We start from the raw sequence: 14,419 nt of genomic DNA, 5'->3' as shown, positions 1-14,419 counted from the left end.
AAAAAGTGATTTGCACTCCTCCTTTGAGTGCTCACAGTGTGAAAAGTTTACATGTTATGTAAAAACAGTTCCTGTCTTTTTGAGAGAGCAGAAGTTTTCCTACGTTTTATAGTTTGAATCACATTTCTACGTGCAGGTATGAGAGAGCTGGGTGACTCAGAAAAAAGGTGAAATTTTGTAGAAAAAAGGTGGGTTTCTAAAGAAAATTCCAATGCATTTCTAATGCATTATTTATTCCCAGTTTTTTGGGAATAACTTTTGGAAAAATTGGAATTTTAACACCAAAAGTCATAGCACCTCTTTCAGGATCAAGACGCACGTTTTGATGTATATATTACCGGGGTTTTCTCAAAGCTGCGGGACGAGTTATGCGCCAAAATTTGGCGGAAGAGAATGTTAATAGATGCCTCGGGGCTTGGCACTCCTCTACAGCTATTCTAGCTGTAGAGGAGTTCCTCGGAGCTGAGCACCCGTGGCACTAATAACATTCAACACAGTGTGTTTAATAATATAAGACTGCAGCAGCAGTTAAATTGAGAGGTGAACATACAAGACTCTAACCTGTTTTTAGTCAGAGTCAGCCTAAGCTAAGCTCTGACAGACAATAGTGTTTATTTACATAAATGTATATTTTAACTGGACTATGAGGATATTCATAGAATCTAATTAAAACACTAAGAACACAACAACTAGTCACCACAGAGATCTTAGCTTTAACAAGTATACACAGTCTGTTGACTGGACGATAATCAACACTTAGCATAATGCTAACAACACATGAAAAGCATGAGGCTAACATCTTAAACATAACACATAAAACCACAGTAACCTGTGGTTATTACACCTGGGTCTGTGCATGGATGAAGCAATGAACAATGAAGCATATTGTGTCAGCGGGATGGTGGGTTAGCTTTAGATATAGCCTATCTGTTTCACATTGTTTCCAGTCTATGCAAAGCTAAGCTAACTGGCTGCTGGCAGTGACTTCATATGAAACTGGTATCAATCTAATGGTCAGCTCTCTGTACAACCTGGTACCTAGCTCTCAGTCCGGACCTCTCTGCTGAAGAATGATGAGACGTTGCAATGATGTTTGTAATGTTTATTCCCATTCAGGCAGCAAACACAATTCCTGGCCAATCCATACTTTTATGCCGCTATCCTGAGCTTATCTAGACACTTTTGCTGACTACCTGTAGGTTCTGGAGAGCTCTACTTCCCAAAACACCTCAATCACTATGTCACACACAGGTTACCCACAAGGCCCCCGCCCTTAAAGGGGAGGGCTTGGTAATCTGTTTATATTGTAACCATGACAACTAACATTATAATGTTGAGGAAGTACTTATTTTAACCCAAAGAATGATCTTTTCCCAAAGCTAACCAAGTAGTTTTAGTGCCTAAACCTAACCAAGCCATGACCATTATTATAGTAACCATGGTGACAAAGGTAGGTACACCGTTCTCGTACAATCGCATGTTTATTATGGTAACCATGACAACCAAAGTCTGGCAAGCATGCTGCCATAGGAGCACTATTTCAGGACACACTCCTATGGGTCTTATCAGAGGGTTGAAAAAAATGACCTGTGTGGCTTTTCAGGTTGGAGGAGTGGTTGTGTTTCTGACTCTAAAACTTGGACAAAATGTCCGATCTGAGTTCTTCAATGTGTGCCACAGGGCTTTGTTTATATTTACATTAATAACATACCTCATCCTTAACTTTCTGTCATGTCCATCTATATGCAGATGACACTATTTTATATTGTTTTGTAGATTCAGTTCAATCAGCTGTTATAACTCTGCAAACTTCCTTTAATACTCTGCATGCTGTACTGTCTACTGTACATAGACTGATTCAGAATGGAGGAAGTTCTACAATGTAAATATGCGGCATGATGAAAGGCTTAAAGTTAAATGTCATAGGGACAAGTATGTGAACTGGTTTCCTGTACAGAGATAGATTCATCTGTAGAAAGAGCATCACTGAAGATGTTTTCCTGTCAGTGTTACATTATGTTGATGTGATTTATGCAGCTCTTTCTGTCCTCATACCTCTGGACTCAGCGTGTCATTCTGAACTCTGTTTTATTACTGGTGATGTTTATGGTTCTCATCATTGCAGCCTGAAGAAGGCTGGTTGGTCCATGACACATGGACACCTGGTACCTCATCTACAAAGCCCTTACTGGGAAATTACCATCTTAGATTACACTGAGTTCACACAGGCTTGTTTCTGAGAATTCTTGTTGTAGTCCCTCTACTTCTCAGAACTGGCAAGAGAGGAAACCACACACACACATAGACATTGTATTGAGGCAAATACAATAAATAGATTATTAGCTGTAGTGTCACTGTGCTCAAACACCATGACCATCACTGCCTTGAGGTACTGAGGTACTTAGTACTGTACTTGAATATTTCCATGTTCTCCAGCTGTGTATGTCTACTGCTGGGTGGGAGTCTGTCCCCTCTGTTTCAGAGTTATTAATTTATCTGACAGCTTTTAACAGGTCAGTGTACATTCGGATCTTGGACCGGAGGATTAAGACTGGCTCAATTACAAGAAAATCAAATGCAACTTCAGACACAACATCTGTTGATATAAAAGCCTGATGTTAGCAGGGGTTTTGACCTGTGAAAAAGATGCTTCGGTGTACCAGAGTCAGGCAGTGGATCTGGTCCCTGCTAGGCTCTGGATGGTTCTCCTGGTTCCTGCTGCTGGTGGACATTGACTAAATGTTTTTGTTCTGATTTAGTCTCCAGCTAATTTCTTATTTCTGAACAGTCATGACATGAACGTGAATTGGTAGAACATGCAGAAAACAGTCATCACAGTCCAGCTCTCGGTTTGATAAGATATCAGCTTCATGTAGCCTGAGGATAATGAAGCCTGTTGTTTTACCTCCACTTGATACTAGTACTTGGATTAGTGTGTCCACTCCTATGGCCTGAAAGTTGTTCAACACTCAATGGGCTTTTCAATAACTCAAAATGCTGGATATATTTAGATGTTGGCAATTTTACATATAGAGTGGGCTGGTTTGGTTGTTAAATGATCTGAGTCATACATGAAACAAAGAGGACACACAGGGAAGCTCCACCTCACTTCCTCTATTCATTGCCTGGTGCTTTGCATCAAATATCTCCAGCATCAGTGTCTGACAACTGAAAATAAGGAAAGATTAATCTGCACTGAACCCTGTGGAGGAGATTCAGTTTGACACAGCAGCACAAGGGAATGTACTGAACATTAAAGACGGTGTCCATAAGTACATCAGAAAAAAATGAGTGAAGAATAAAATTATTTGGATAAAACATGAATGATAGATACACTGAAATAGAGTTCCGCTGCAGTGCTATAATGATGAACCTTGTTGTTTGTGGGAAGATTGGTGAAGTTCTGGTGGTCAGAATACATCAAAGTATAAAACACGTTATGACTACACCTGAATATTGTTAGGTAGATGTCTTCGGGCTGGGACTGTCATCAAACATGTGAAGTTTGGGGCATATTGGACAACATGTTTTTGAGTTATAACAACTTCCTGTTTCACGGTGTAACACAATCAAAATCGAATCAAAATTCACCTGTCGCCATGGACATTACATTGTTCAACGAAAACTCAAAAGCTTCACAATTTCGCATTGTGAAGGCATTTAGATTGGACTGACTACATGTCAATGTAATGGTGGATTATTGATGGATTTATAAATGTAGGTTTGTACCAGATAGTGGATGAAGAGTCCCTGTCTGGAGGAGCTGGACAGGAGAAGAGGTTTACAACAGGACACAAATCCAGACATACTGAAGAAAAAGCACACCAGAGTTTTTAAAGAGCCGGTCAAGTCAGTCCCTGAAACCAAAAGGAAACCTCTGGAGTTTTTACTGGTTTTCAACAGAGGGCAGAGCAGCAAGAGCCTCCAGCGAAGGAGAACATCTGTCCACAGGCTGATCCCGATCCAGGACTATCTCCTCTGCCATCACACATGAAGGTTGATCTACAGAGTATTAAAACATTAAAGAGTCGCTCTGATGAAGGTCTACTGACTGATGTAACTGGTTTGTTCTCTATAGCTGCATCACTCAGTTCTTCTTCTTGAGTTTGGCATGTAAAACAAATTGTATTAAAGGGTTTTACTGAACAGTTTACTGACTCTGACCAGGATCAGTTCATTTGTACATTGTCCATAATACTGCTTTTTGTCTCCATCTGGTGGTTAAAAATGACACTGTTTTTTTGAAAGTAGAAGGGAGGGTCTAACAGGATGAGCCACCATGTTGGTCTTCGGGGATTGAGACATTTGAACATCACGAGAAGCTCTTTTGCTCACTGTCCTCAGCAGACCTCAGACCTCTCTCTGCTCACACAGATGTTGACCTGCATGTTAGGGAAAATTCTTATCGGTGGTGAAGAAAGAGCGCTGGAGTCCAGGATGTCTAATGCTGAGGATGTTTATTGATGCTTGATCAAGGAGAAAAGATGAATCATCAATACAGGCTTCTTTGCATGATGTCACCTCAATTCTGAAGCAGGAACCTCTGGGGATAGGTTTTATACATTTAGAAAGAATACTATAGAAAGCTTACACTCCATAATTGGTCAAATAACCCCATAAGATGGAGAAGGGGTTGGAGAGGGATGTGTTACTACACTATTGGTTCATTAATCATAAACAAGGAAATATGACTATATACGTACGAGTGCTGATTCTTAAAACACTCAGCCACTTGTTACTGCCCATCCAAGGTCTGTTGTTATCAGCAGTATCAGTCGAACCACAGCTTTGTCTGGAGGAGCCTCCTCAGTGCAGTAGCTGGGGCACTGACCTTTTACCCTAAGTCAGTCATTCATTAGGTGGACAAGAGAAAATTCCCTCACACTGCCGACTGAGTAGGTCTGTGCTCTTCTCATCGGTACACTCTCATGGACAGAGGTAGTCGCTGTTAGAGAGAGTACTGTCACATGTCCCAACATCAGTGGATGGTAAATTTAAAACTCTCAGGATCATGAACTCCTTCCTGTCTGGACAAACAGAAACACAAATGAACTCTGAGGCTCAGGAACAACAGCTTATCACATTTAAAATGGAAATGATCGATTGAAGTGGGTCCCTAAAAGACTCTGCCTCTCATCTGAATGTAGCCATGTAACGAATGTAACCATCTCTGCAACATCTTTGATTTTAAATTATATTGTGACCGCAATGGATGAAAAGAACCATTGTGCTGCTTTGTTCATCAACATATCAAACGCCTTTAAGTTAGGTGGTCACTCCCTGATCTTGAATAATGGTTGTGACCTGATCGCTGATGGATGGTTCCAAAACTACAGCAGTGTGTGAAAGCAGGTAATGTTCAATCTGACTTTGGATGATGTTACAGGCAGCATAAGGCAGGCAGCAGTCCTCTGTGGAGCCCCAGTGCTGCTCATCACTGTCCCTGAGACACCGTTATCCAGCCTGACGTACTGTGGTCGTTAATCTACAATCCAGGACGTGAAGCAGGGATCCACCCCCATCCCTTCCAGCTTGTCTTTAAGAATGGGGGGTTGGATGGTGTTAAATGCACTTGAAAAATCAAAGAACATAATCCTCATGTAACCACCTGGCACATCCAAGTAAGAATGGGCCCAGTGGAGCATGTAAAGGAAGGCATCATCCACTCCAACATGTTCCTTGTAGGTGAACTGTAGGGGATCTAGTGCATGTTCAACCTGTGGCCTCAGAAGGTGGAGAAGCTGCCGCTCCAGGGTCTTCATGATGTGTGATGTGAGGGCCACCGGTCTGTAGTCATTTATCTCAGCCGGTTTTTTGCAGTTCTCTTTTTTTAAAGTCAGTCAAGTTTTAATCAAAATATCAAAATGTCTAAGTCGTGACACTCTGGTGAAAAGGGTTACAGTTTTTTTAAACTGCTTACACACAAAGTCTTATATATCTCACAATTTCTGAAACCTGTCACTCATAGATCAAAACCACTCACCAAATCTACAAAACCATTCTCAGTTAATTCTCAGTTAATTCTCAGCCTCTGACTCAGATTTCTGTGTCATAAAATACTTTCTACAAAACACTACACACAGCTCTCTGCCTATGAGGTAGAAAAATCCAGTCATTTGCTTGCTTTTTATGAACACGACCAATCAAAATGCTGCACTTATTCACCAGTATCACACACCCACTCTGAACATGTGTAAGCACTTACTGTTGGAATGATCACAAACCAATCACTGCTTTAGAATAGGACGCATGTCTCTGATGAGATGAGAGCTACACTAATTTATCATGTCATCAATCACAGATTAACTATAAGAGAGGCTGGAATGATAGTCCAACCCAATGTGAGTCGGTTCACATTGGCATCAATAATCAAAGCCTCAGAGTACAGGTATGTACAGGTATATCTACTTCAGCATTACCGTAAAATACACTTTATTGCACTGTTTTACATTAACATTTGTAAGTCTCACTGTAGGCACCTATTTACTGCACTGCATTGTGGGAATCAATGGTTATCATATGTATTACAATACAGCCAACTGTAAAAAAAAACAAAAAAAAAACAAACAAACAAACAAAAAAAACATGTATACTACACTGCACACACCCACACCGCTTGTTACTTCTTCTACAGAGTGGAAAGGCAGAGACAACATGGAGGACGAAGTCACATGTTTACAGAGGAACAGGAAGTGGACACTGTAAATATGGTTTATGCCAACAATGCCATTAGGTTTAGGGAGATAAGAGAACATATCCTAAATGATGCAACAATACAGTTCAACAGTACAGTACGACATCAATGTTGTAAGCCTGTCAACATTGCAACGCGTCCTCCATCAACACCAATTGAGAATGAAACAACTATACAGGATTCTATACAGTTAGCTGTTGACAAACTACAACTTTCTTTTAATGTTTTTTAAGAGGAACTCACTGAGCTTAAACGTGCTGAATCCTGATAAATAAAAGCTGTTTTCAGATGCTAAGAAAATTGATAATAGCAAAATTAAGATTAGCACTTTACTCAGTACAGTACTCGAGAGGGTCCCACACTATAAATATTTAAGCATCTGGATCGATGATATATTCACTTTTAAAGTTCCTGTTGGCTGGATGGTCAAAAAGCTGTGAACGACACTTCCTGTATAGACAGAACCTGCTTTCTCATGCAGAGTAGAAAAAGAATTGTTGAAGTTTTTTTTCTTTCTGCCCTGGACTACAGTGAAGTCACATAGAGACATGCTGCTGTCACCACACTTAATCCTTTAGATGCTATATACCACTCTGCTCTTAGATTTATTACTGGGGATACCTACAATACCCATCATTGCACACTGTATGAAAAGGAAGGCTGGTCCTCTCTATGAGAAGAGATCAACACTGGTATATATTCATTTAAAAAAATCACTCTTAAATAAATTACCAAATTACCTTACATCACTAATAGACCTCAGTGTAGGCACTGCTTTTAGATTTTGTGCTCCACACTCATGGAATAACATACAGCACACTTTAATAATAGATTCCCTGACAACATTGGGACAGTTTAGAAATATGTTTTTAAATCTTTTAAATCTTAATGTCTTTGAATTGATTTTTGTATGTCTGATTGTTTGTCTTGTTTTCTTTCTGCTTGGGTAATCTCAGCATCATTGAAAATGATGGGTTACCGTTTATGTATCAACAAGAAAATAAATGAAGGTTGATGATAGTGATGATGAAATGCTCCTCTGTTCACCAGCTGCTCTCTGACTGAGTCTGTCTGCTGTTTGCTGCTCAGCAAGTACAGGACAGAGGCTTCAGCTGGAAACAAGGATGATAATGTGAAAGCAGAAGACTGAGCAGGACTGCAGCTGGGTGATAACTGTGTGCAGGTACAGGTACACATGTGATCCCTTGGTCCCTTGGGTGGAGTCTTTGCATCTGCACAGTACACAATCCTGATCAACTGTCAACCGCAGAACTGCACCTTCCTGTTTCTGGTAAGTCTGCTTTATAAAGAAACAGCTTCATGTTTCTTGTAACCTTGTTTTTATTGTTGATATTCTTATAACAATCTTATAACTAACAATAATATTCTTTTTAAAAGTCTGATGAAGAACTAAATACACTTTAAAATGTTGCAAACATATTGTGAATAACTACATTATGTTTCAGTGTCATAGGTTAGTCTTAATATCTGGGTTGCTGCTATTGTGGCTGTCTGGTTGACTCAAAGAGTAGCTTGTTTTTCATTTTTATTTACTGTTTTTATACTTCAGTGATTCTTGAGATCTGGGACAAAACATTTCCACCTGATAAAACACAGTTTTGGGTAAAAAAATGTACATGATATTATATCATACATATAACCAAAAGACTAACCAGGATAATGTCAGCATAACATAATATCATTTCATGTGCTTTTCTAAATATTTTTTATTCTAAATTATATGTGACCAGTGCCTGAAAAAACACTTGTCCTGATGCAAGTCTCATTATGTTACAACAGCTTGAAAAGTATTAAAAGAATTGTAAAATGAAGTGGCTGAGTAAATAATTTCATGAGTATCAAAAGTTACAGTCTAAAAATGATTTTAATGTACTTTCTAATCAATTGAACTTGCTTCCGGAGTTTCTGTTAACACCTTCATACATTTTTAAAAATCCAAAGAAAATCAGAGATTATCGTGGGCAGCTAAAACTCTGAGGACCCCTTTACCATTTCCTTGTTTTTCCTCATGCCATGAGACCACTTTAGTTCTGGGAAATTTTCAATATTCTTTTTATTTAATATGTATTTGTTAATAACTTGTGTCTCACAACCATAAAGTGTCAACAACCTACGGACTGACTGACTGAGTGACTGACTGACTGACTGACTGACTGACTGACTGTAGAACCTGTAGAATAAAAAGCTTGTAGAATATGATACAGGAGCTGTAGACGTGGACATAAAAACACAACTGGATCAACTGGTTTTTCTCGTCTCTTCTCTTTTCAAAACGAAAGAAAGTTAATTCACTGACTAAAAGCTCTGATTCAAAGTAAGAGTAGTTCATAGAAATGTAGTGGCGTAAAAAGAACAATATTTGTCATTACACATGTGATCCCTTGTACAGATAAAAATCTTCATGATGGTGGAACAAAATAATCTGTGGTCAAACTTGATCATTCGAAAATTATCGAAGGTCAAATGATTCCACCTGAGCCAGTTCCATTTGCTGAAGAAGACCATGAGATGGTTGAAAGCTCCAAAATGCCATTAAGTGGACCTTATGACATTAGATTGTTTGGTTCCACATGGATTCACTGAGAGCCTCCAACACTGAAATACTGAAGCTGTGTGGCCAGTGTGTTCTGTATATTTGATTGTTGGGATTTTGATTAACAACAACAGCAACAATGACATAGATACAAGAATTAGATATATGCAATTAAACAATAAATACTTATACGTTTCACGAAGCAACAGGATAGGCCACCCAACGAGACAATCAAATAATATGCATCTCCATTTCTATCACACCAATAGAGGGCAGTATTCAATTAAATATAGAGATGGAGGTGCACAATGGCGGAACACCAACTGACACCTGGTAGACACCTCACCCTCGCTGCCTGTTCTTAAAAGACTATTAAAAGAAGCATTAGCATTAGAAGCTCTCACATGGGAATTAGGGTGTTCATAAAAAGCAAGCAAATGACTGGATTTTTCTACCTCATAGGCAGAGAGCTGTGTGTAATGTTTTGTAGAAAGTATTTTATGACACAGAAATCTGAGTCAGAGGCTGAAAATTAACTCATGGTTTTGTAGATTTGGTGAGTGGTTTTGATCTTTGAGTGACAGGTTTCAGAAATTGTGAGATATATAAGACTTTGTGTGTAAGCAGTTTAAAAAACTGTAACCCTTTTCACCAGAGCGTCACGACGTTTTGATATTTTGATTAAAACTTGACTGACTTTAAAAAAAGAGAACTGCAAAAAATAAAGAGTAAAAATGTTCAGCACTCTACTACAGTTACAGTTGAAAACTTTCATGAGTTGTCAGAGTCAGTTGAGAAATGCATCAACACAATGAAAACGTCACGTGTGGATACAATGGAAGTCTGTACAAATACAATGAGAAATGCAAATGTGTGTGAGGAGATGATGAACTATTCTGATAACTGCATTAAGAGAGGTGAGTATGATATTTCTTATATGAGATTTGCATTGAAGCAATCGAGAAAAACTGTAAAAGAAGCAACAGATGTGCATTGGCACAGAGTCTGAGGGAGAGCAGTCCAGAGGTCAGGGTCAGCTACACTGAAGGCCCTGTGATGGTTCCATGGTGCGAAGTCTGGAGGGGGGAGAGTGAAGTAGATCAGAGGAATAGTGATCTAGACCGACCTACTAAATAAGGAGAAGTATGAGGTATTTAACTGGGAGTCAGTGTAATTTCTTAAGGGTGGGGGTTGAGTCACAGAGGATTCTTGCAGCCGAATTTTGGACAAATTGAAGTCTATTTAACCCTCGTTAGGGTACACCCAGGAGAAGAGTGCTACAGTATCAAGATGTAATAAAGTCTTGGATGAGAGTCACTGCAACAGATTGGGAAAGAGAGGGTTGTGACCTAGAGATGTTCTTGAGATGGAAGAAGCAACAGCAACAGAGGATATAATGAACACAGGAATGGTGCGATTTAAATGTGTGGCTGTGGAAGCACTGAGGATAGCTTCTGATTTACCCTGGTGGAGTTTGAGGTAATTGCACATCATCCAAGCAGTGATGTCATGTAAGCAGTCTGTAGGGTTGGATGGTGGCAAAGTGTCTGTTGGCTTGGTGTGGATGTACAGCTGTGTGTTGTCAGCATAGCAGTGGAGGTTGAGGCCATGTTGACGTATTATGTGTCCAAGAGGTAAAAGGGAGATGATAAATAGTAGTGGCCCAAGAACTGAGCACTGGGGAACACCATGGGAAAGGGGGAGACCTGAGGCAACTGATGGAAATAAACTGTTCTCTGGATGTCAGGTAGGACCTGGACCAAGATATTGGAGTGCCAGTGTCACCAGTAGATTTTCTAATCAGTCCAGCAGAGATCTAACAGGATGTGTATTTTGAGGTAACCAGAATCTGCAGAAGAGACGCATTAATGATTTGTGTCAGCAGGGGGCAGAGGGGTCAAGGTCAGTTGCGTACCACTCATCAATAGAGGAGAAAGCCCTAAAAAGGTCTGTCAAGTCACGTCTGGATGAGTCACATCAGTCAGACACATCATGACTGAAGTCCTGATGTTAGTGAGTCCAGTGTGAGTCAGATAAATGTCTCTTCAGAGTTTGACATCAGACCGGCTCTGTGACACAACCCCTGCTGCTATCTTAAACTCTTTGATTGCGTCACACTTCCTGTCAGGGGCGAGTCTTTGCATCTGCAAAGTGCACAATCCTGATCAACTGTCAACCGCAGAACTGCACCTTCCTGTTTCTGGTAAGTCTGCTTTATAAAGAAACAGCTTCATGTTTCTTGTAACCTTGTTTTTTATTGTTGATATTCTTATAACAATCTTATAACTAACAATAATATTCTTTTTAAAAGTCTGATGAAGAACTAAATACACTTTAAAATGTTGCAAACATATTGTGAAGAACTACATTATGTTTCAGTGTCATAGGTTAGTCTTAATATCTGGGTTGCTGCTATTGTGGCTGTCTGGTTGACTCAAAGAGTAGCTTGTTTTTCATTTTTATTTACTGTTTTTATACTTCAGTGATTCTTGAGATCTGGGACAAAACATTTCCACCTGATAAAACACAGTTTTGGGTAAAAAAATGTACATAATATTATATCATACATATAACCAAAAGACTAACCAGGATAATGTCAGCATAACATAATATCATTTCATGTGCTTTTATAAATATTTTTTATTCTAAATTATATGTGACCAGTGCCTGAAAAAACACTTGTCCTGATGCAAGTCTCATTATGTTACAACAGCTTGAAAAGTATTAAAAGAATTGTAAAATTAAACATCATAATAGCTATGTGTAAGTAGCTGAGTAGATAATTTCATGAGTATCAAAAGTTACAGTCCAAAAATGATTTTAATGTACTTTCTAATCGATTGAACTTGCTTCTGGAGTTTCTGTCAACACCGTCATACATTTTAAAAATCCAAAGAAAATCAGAGATTATCGTGGGCAGCTAAAACTCTGAGGACCCCTTTATCATTTCCTTGTTTTTCCTCATCCCATGAGACCACTTTAGTTCTGGGAAATTTTCAATATTCTTTTTATTTAATATCTATTTGTTAATAACTTGTGTCTCACAACCATAAAGTGTCAACAACCTACGGACTGACTGACTGACTGACTGACTGACTGACTGACTGACTGACTTTAGAACCTGTAGAATAAAAAGCTTGTAGAATATGATACTGGAACTGCAGACATGGACATAAAAACACAACTGGATCAACTGGTTTTTCTCCTCTCTTCTCTTTTCAAAACAAAAGAAAGTTAATTCACTGACTAAAAGCTCTGATTCAAAGTAAGAGTACTTCATTGAAATGTAGTGGCGTAAAAAGAACAATATTTGTCTTTAAGTGTAGTGGAGTAAAAGTCAGATGTTTCCAAAAAAATAATACTAATAGAGATAGAAAATATACTTGAAAAATATACTGGAGTATTTGAATTAGTTTAAGTATAAGCAGTATACTTAAAGAGGTTGTTGACTTTACAACTGGGTTGTACATGCATTGTCTATGACATCTATGTTTAAATTCCTTGAGATGTAGATCCAAGAAAAGAATAGTTACATATTATGTAATATTTTTTTCATACCTTAATATCACCATATCTTACAACTTATATTTGTGAGAGTTCAGTTGTCATTTTGAATGAAATATTTTCCTGTTCCTTATAAGTTTGTCACCACCATCAGTTTTGTGTCACCACCATTGAAGCCTTGTCAACTGCATCAGATTGCCTTTAAGTTGTTTTTTTGAAGAATATCTGTTTTGTTCCTTCAAGATTATTTGTCTATAAGCCAGTTGCATTTCCAAAGTTAATGTGTCATTTTTATGCTTCTGTTTCACCGTTCATTGTGGAGATTAAATACAAAATTGGTTAATCTATATTTAAACTGCAGTCATTAAATCATTGACTAATCTAACTTTTAAAAAGTGACATGATTCATTTGAAAAAACGTGTGTGAAATTAAGTGAACCAAGAAACTGTCAAGAATCAAAATGTTTGTGATAAGTTAATTAAAAATAATTTATAGACATTTCTATGTGTCTGATGTATGGGTTGTCAAATGTAAAAAGTCGGTTAGAATTTTTTAGCTGATAGCCTATATTTTAAATATTTAGCTCCCTTTCCTCGCATTTAGCCAAATTTTCCTCTCATTTGAGACAGAAAATCATGTAAAACCTCATGTTATATTTTATTGTTAAGAATGTTTATTTGTAAAAAAAAATCAAGCTTAAGTCTCAATATTAAATCTAAATTGAAATGTTAAATTGAAATCAAAATATCAAATAAATCGAAATCAAAATGTTAAATGTTAAATATAAATTTTAATGTTACATATCAATCTAGACCTAGATTCTAGAGATTTCTGCAGTTTTCGCACTTTTTGGAGTTTGTCTCAGCCAAAGGATACAATCTCCCCGGCGAGTCATGTAGCTACACCCCCCTCACCTATCCATCACTACAGACACAGTACCAGAGGAAATACTACACCAGTACCCCTTGAACCAAGAAGACTTGTTTGGTCTGACGATGGAGGAAAAAAATGTACACAAAGGAAGAACTCCTGGCTTTAAAGTATACCAGATATTGAGTTAAACATCCCATACCAACTGAGCTGAAGAAGCCATACTGTGAATGCAGACCCGAGCCTTCATATAAGCCCTGTGTATTGAGGCAGGCTGAAACCACCCGCTCATTCAGGAACTGGACCCTGAAGGTCAGTGAGTGTCTAAAAGACTGTTTTGAGTGCACAGATTGGAATGTACTTTTGGAGTCACATGAAAATGATAAAAGCAAAGACCCTTACCTAATAGAATGGTTGAATGTACCATGGACTACATTAACTTCTGTATTGACACTGTAAAGAAAGGACTGTACACTGCTTTACAAACAACAAATCCTGGATCACCAGTAACATCAAGACCCTCCTCAACCAGAAAAAGGAGGCCTTCAGGGAAGGAGACAGGGAGAAGCTCAGGTGTGTGCAACATGAGCTGAAGAGGAGATTAAAGCAGCAGACCCCTCCACACTGGGACAGTAAACTGGACTGGTCCCTGAACATGGATTCCATCTACCTGAAGAGGCAGAGCAGACTCTTTTTCCTCAGGAGGCTCAGGCCTTCGACATATGCAGTGAAATGCTGCACATGTTTTATCAGTCAGTGTTGGTCAGTGTACTTTTTTATGCTGCAGTCTGCTGGG

The 14,419-nt window shown here is 38.6% G+C and overlaps 1 protein-coding gene across 1 annotated transcript in view; it reads left to right on the top strand.

Annotated features, from left to right (window-relative positions):
- Positions 1-11,326: 11,326 nt before the first annotated feature.
- itgb2 (integrin, beta 2) overlaps positions 11,327-14,419 on the top strand; it is a 30,849-nt gene continuing 27,756 nt past the window's right edge. Inside the window, exon 1 of the mRNA XM_023417674.2 lies at positions 11,327-11,451. The gene's annotated coding sequence lies outside the window, so the exon portion shown is untranslated. The remainder of the gene's footprint in view (positions 11,452-14,419) is intronic.

Source organism: Seriola lalandi, unplaced genomic scaffold (genome assembly GCF_002814215.2).
Source record: "Seriola lalandi dorsalis isolate HSWRI2012SDOR001 ecotype SW California unplaced genomic scaffold, Sedor1 jcf7180002054576, whole genome shotgun sequence".
Classification (NCBI taxonomy): domain Eukaryota; kingdom Metazoa; phylum Chordata; class Actinopteri; order Carangiformes; family Carangidae; genus Seriola; species Seriola lalandi.
Note: the sequence above shows the minus strand (reverse complement) of the source record. Positions and strands in the feature narration are given on the sequence as shown.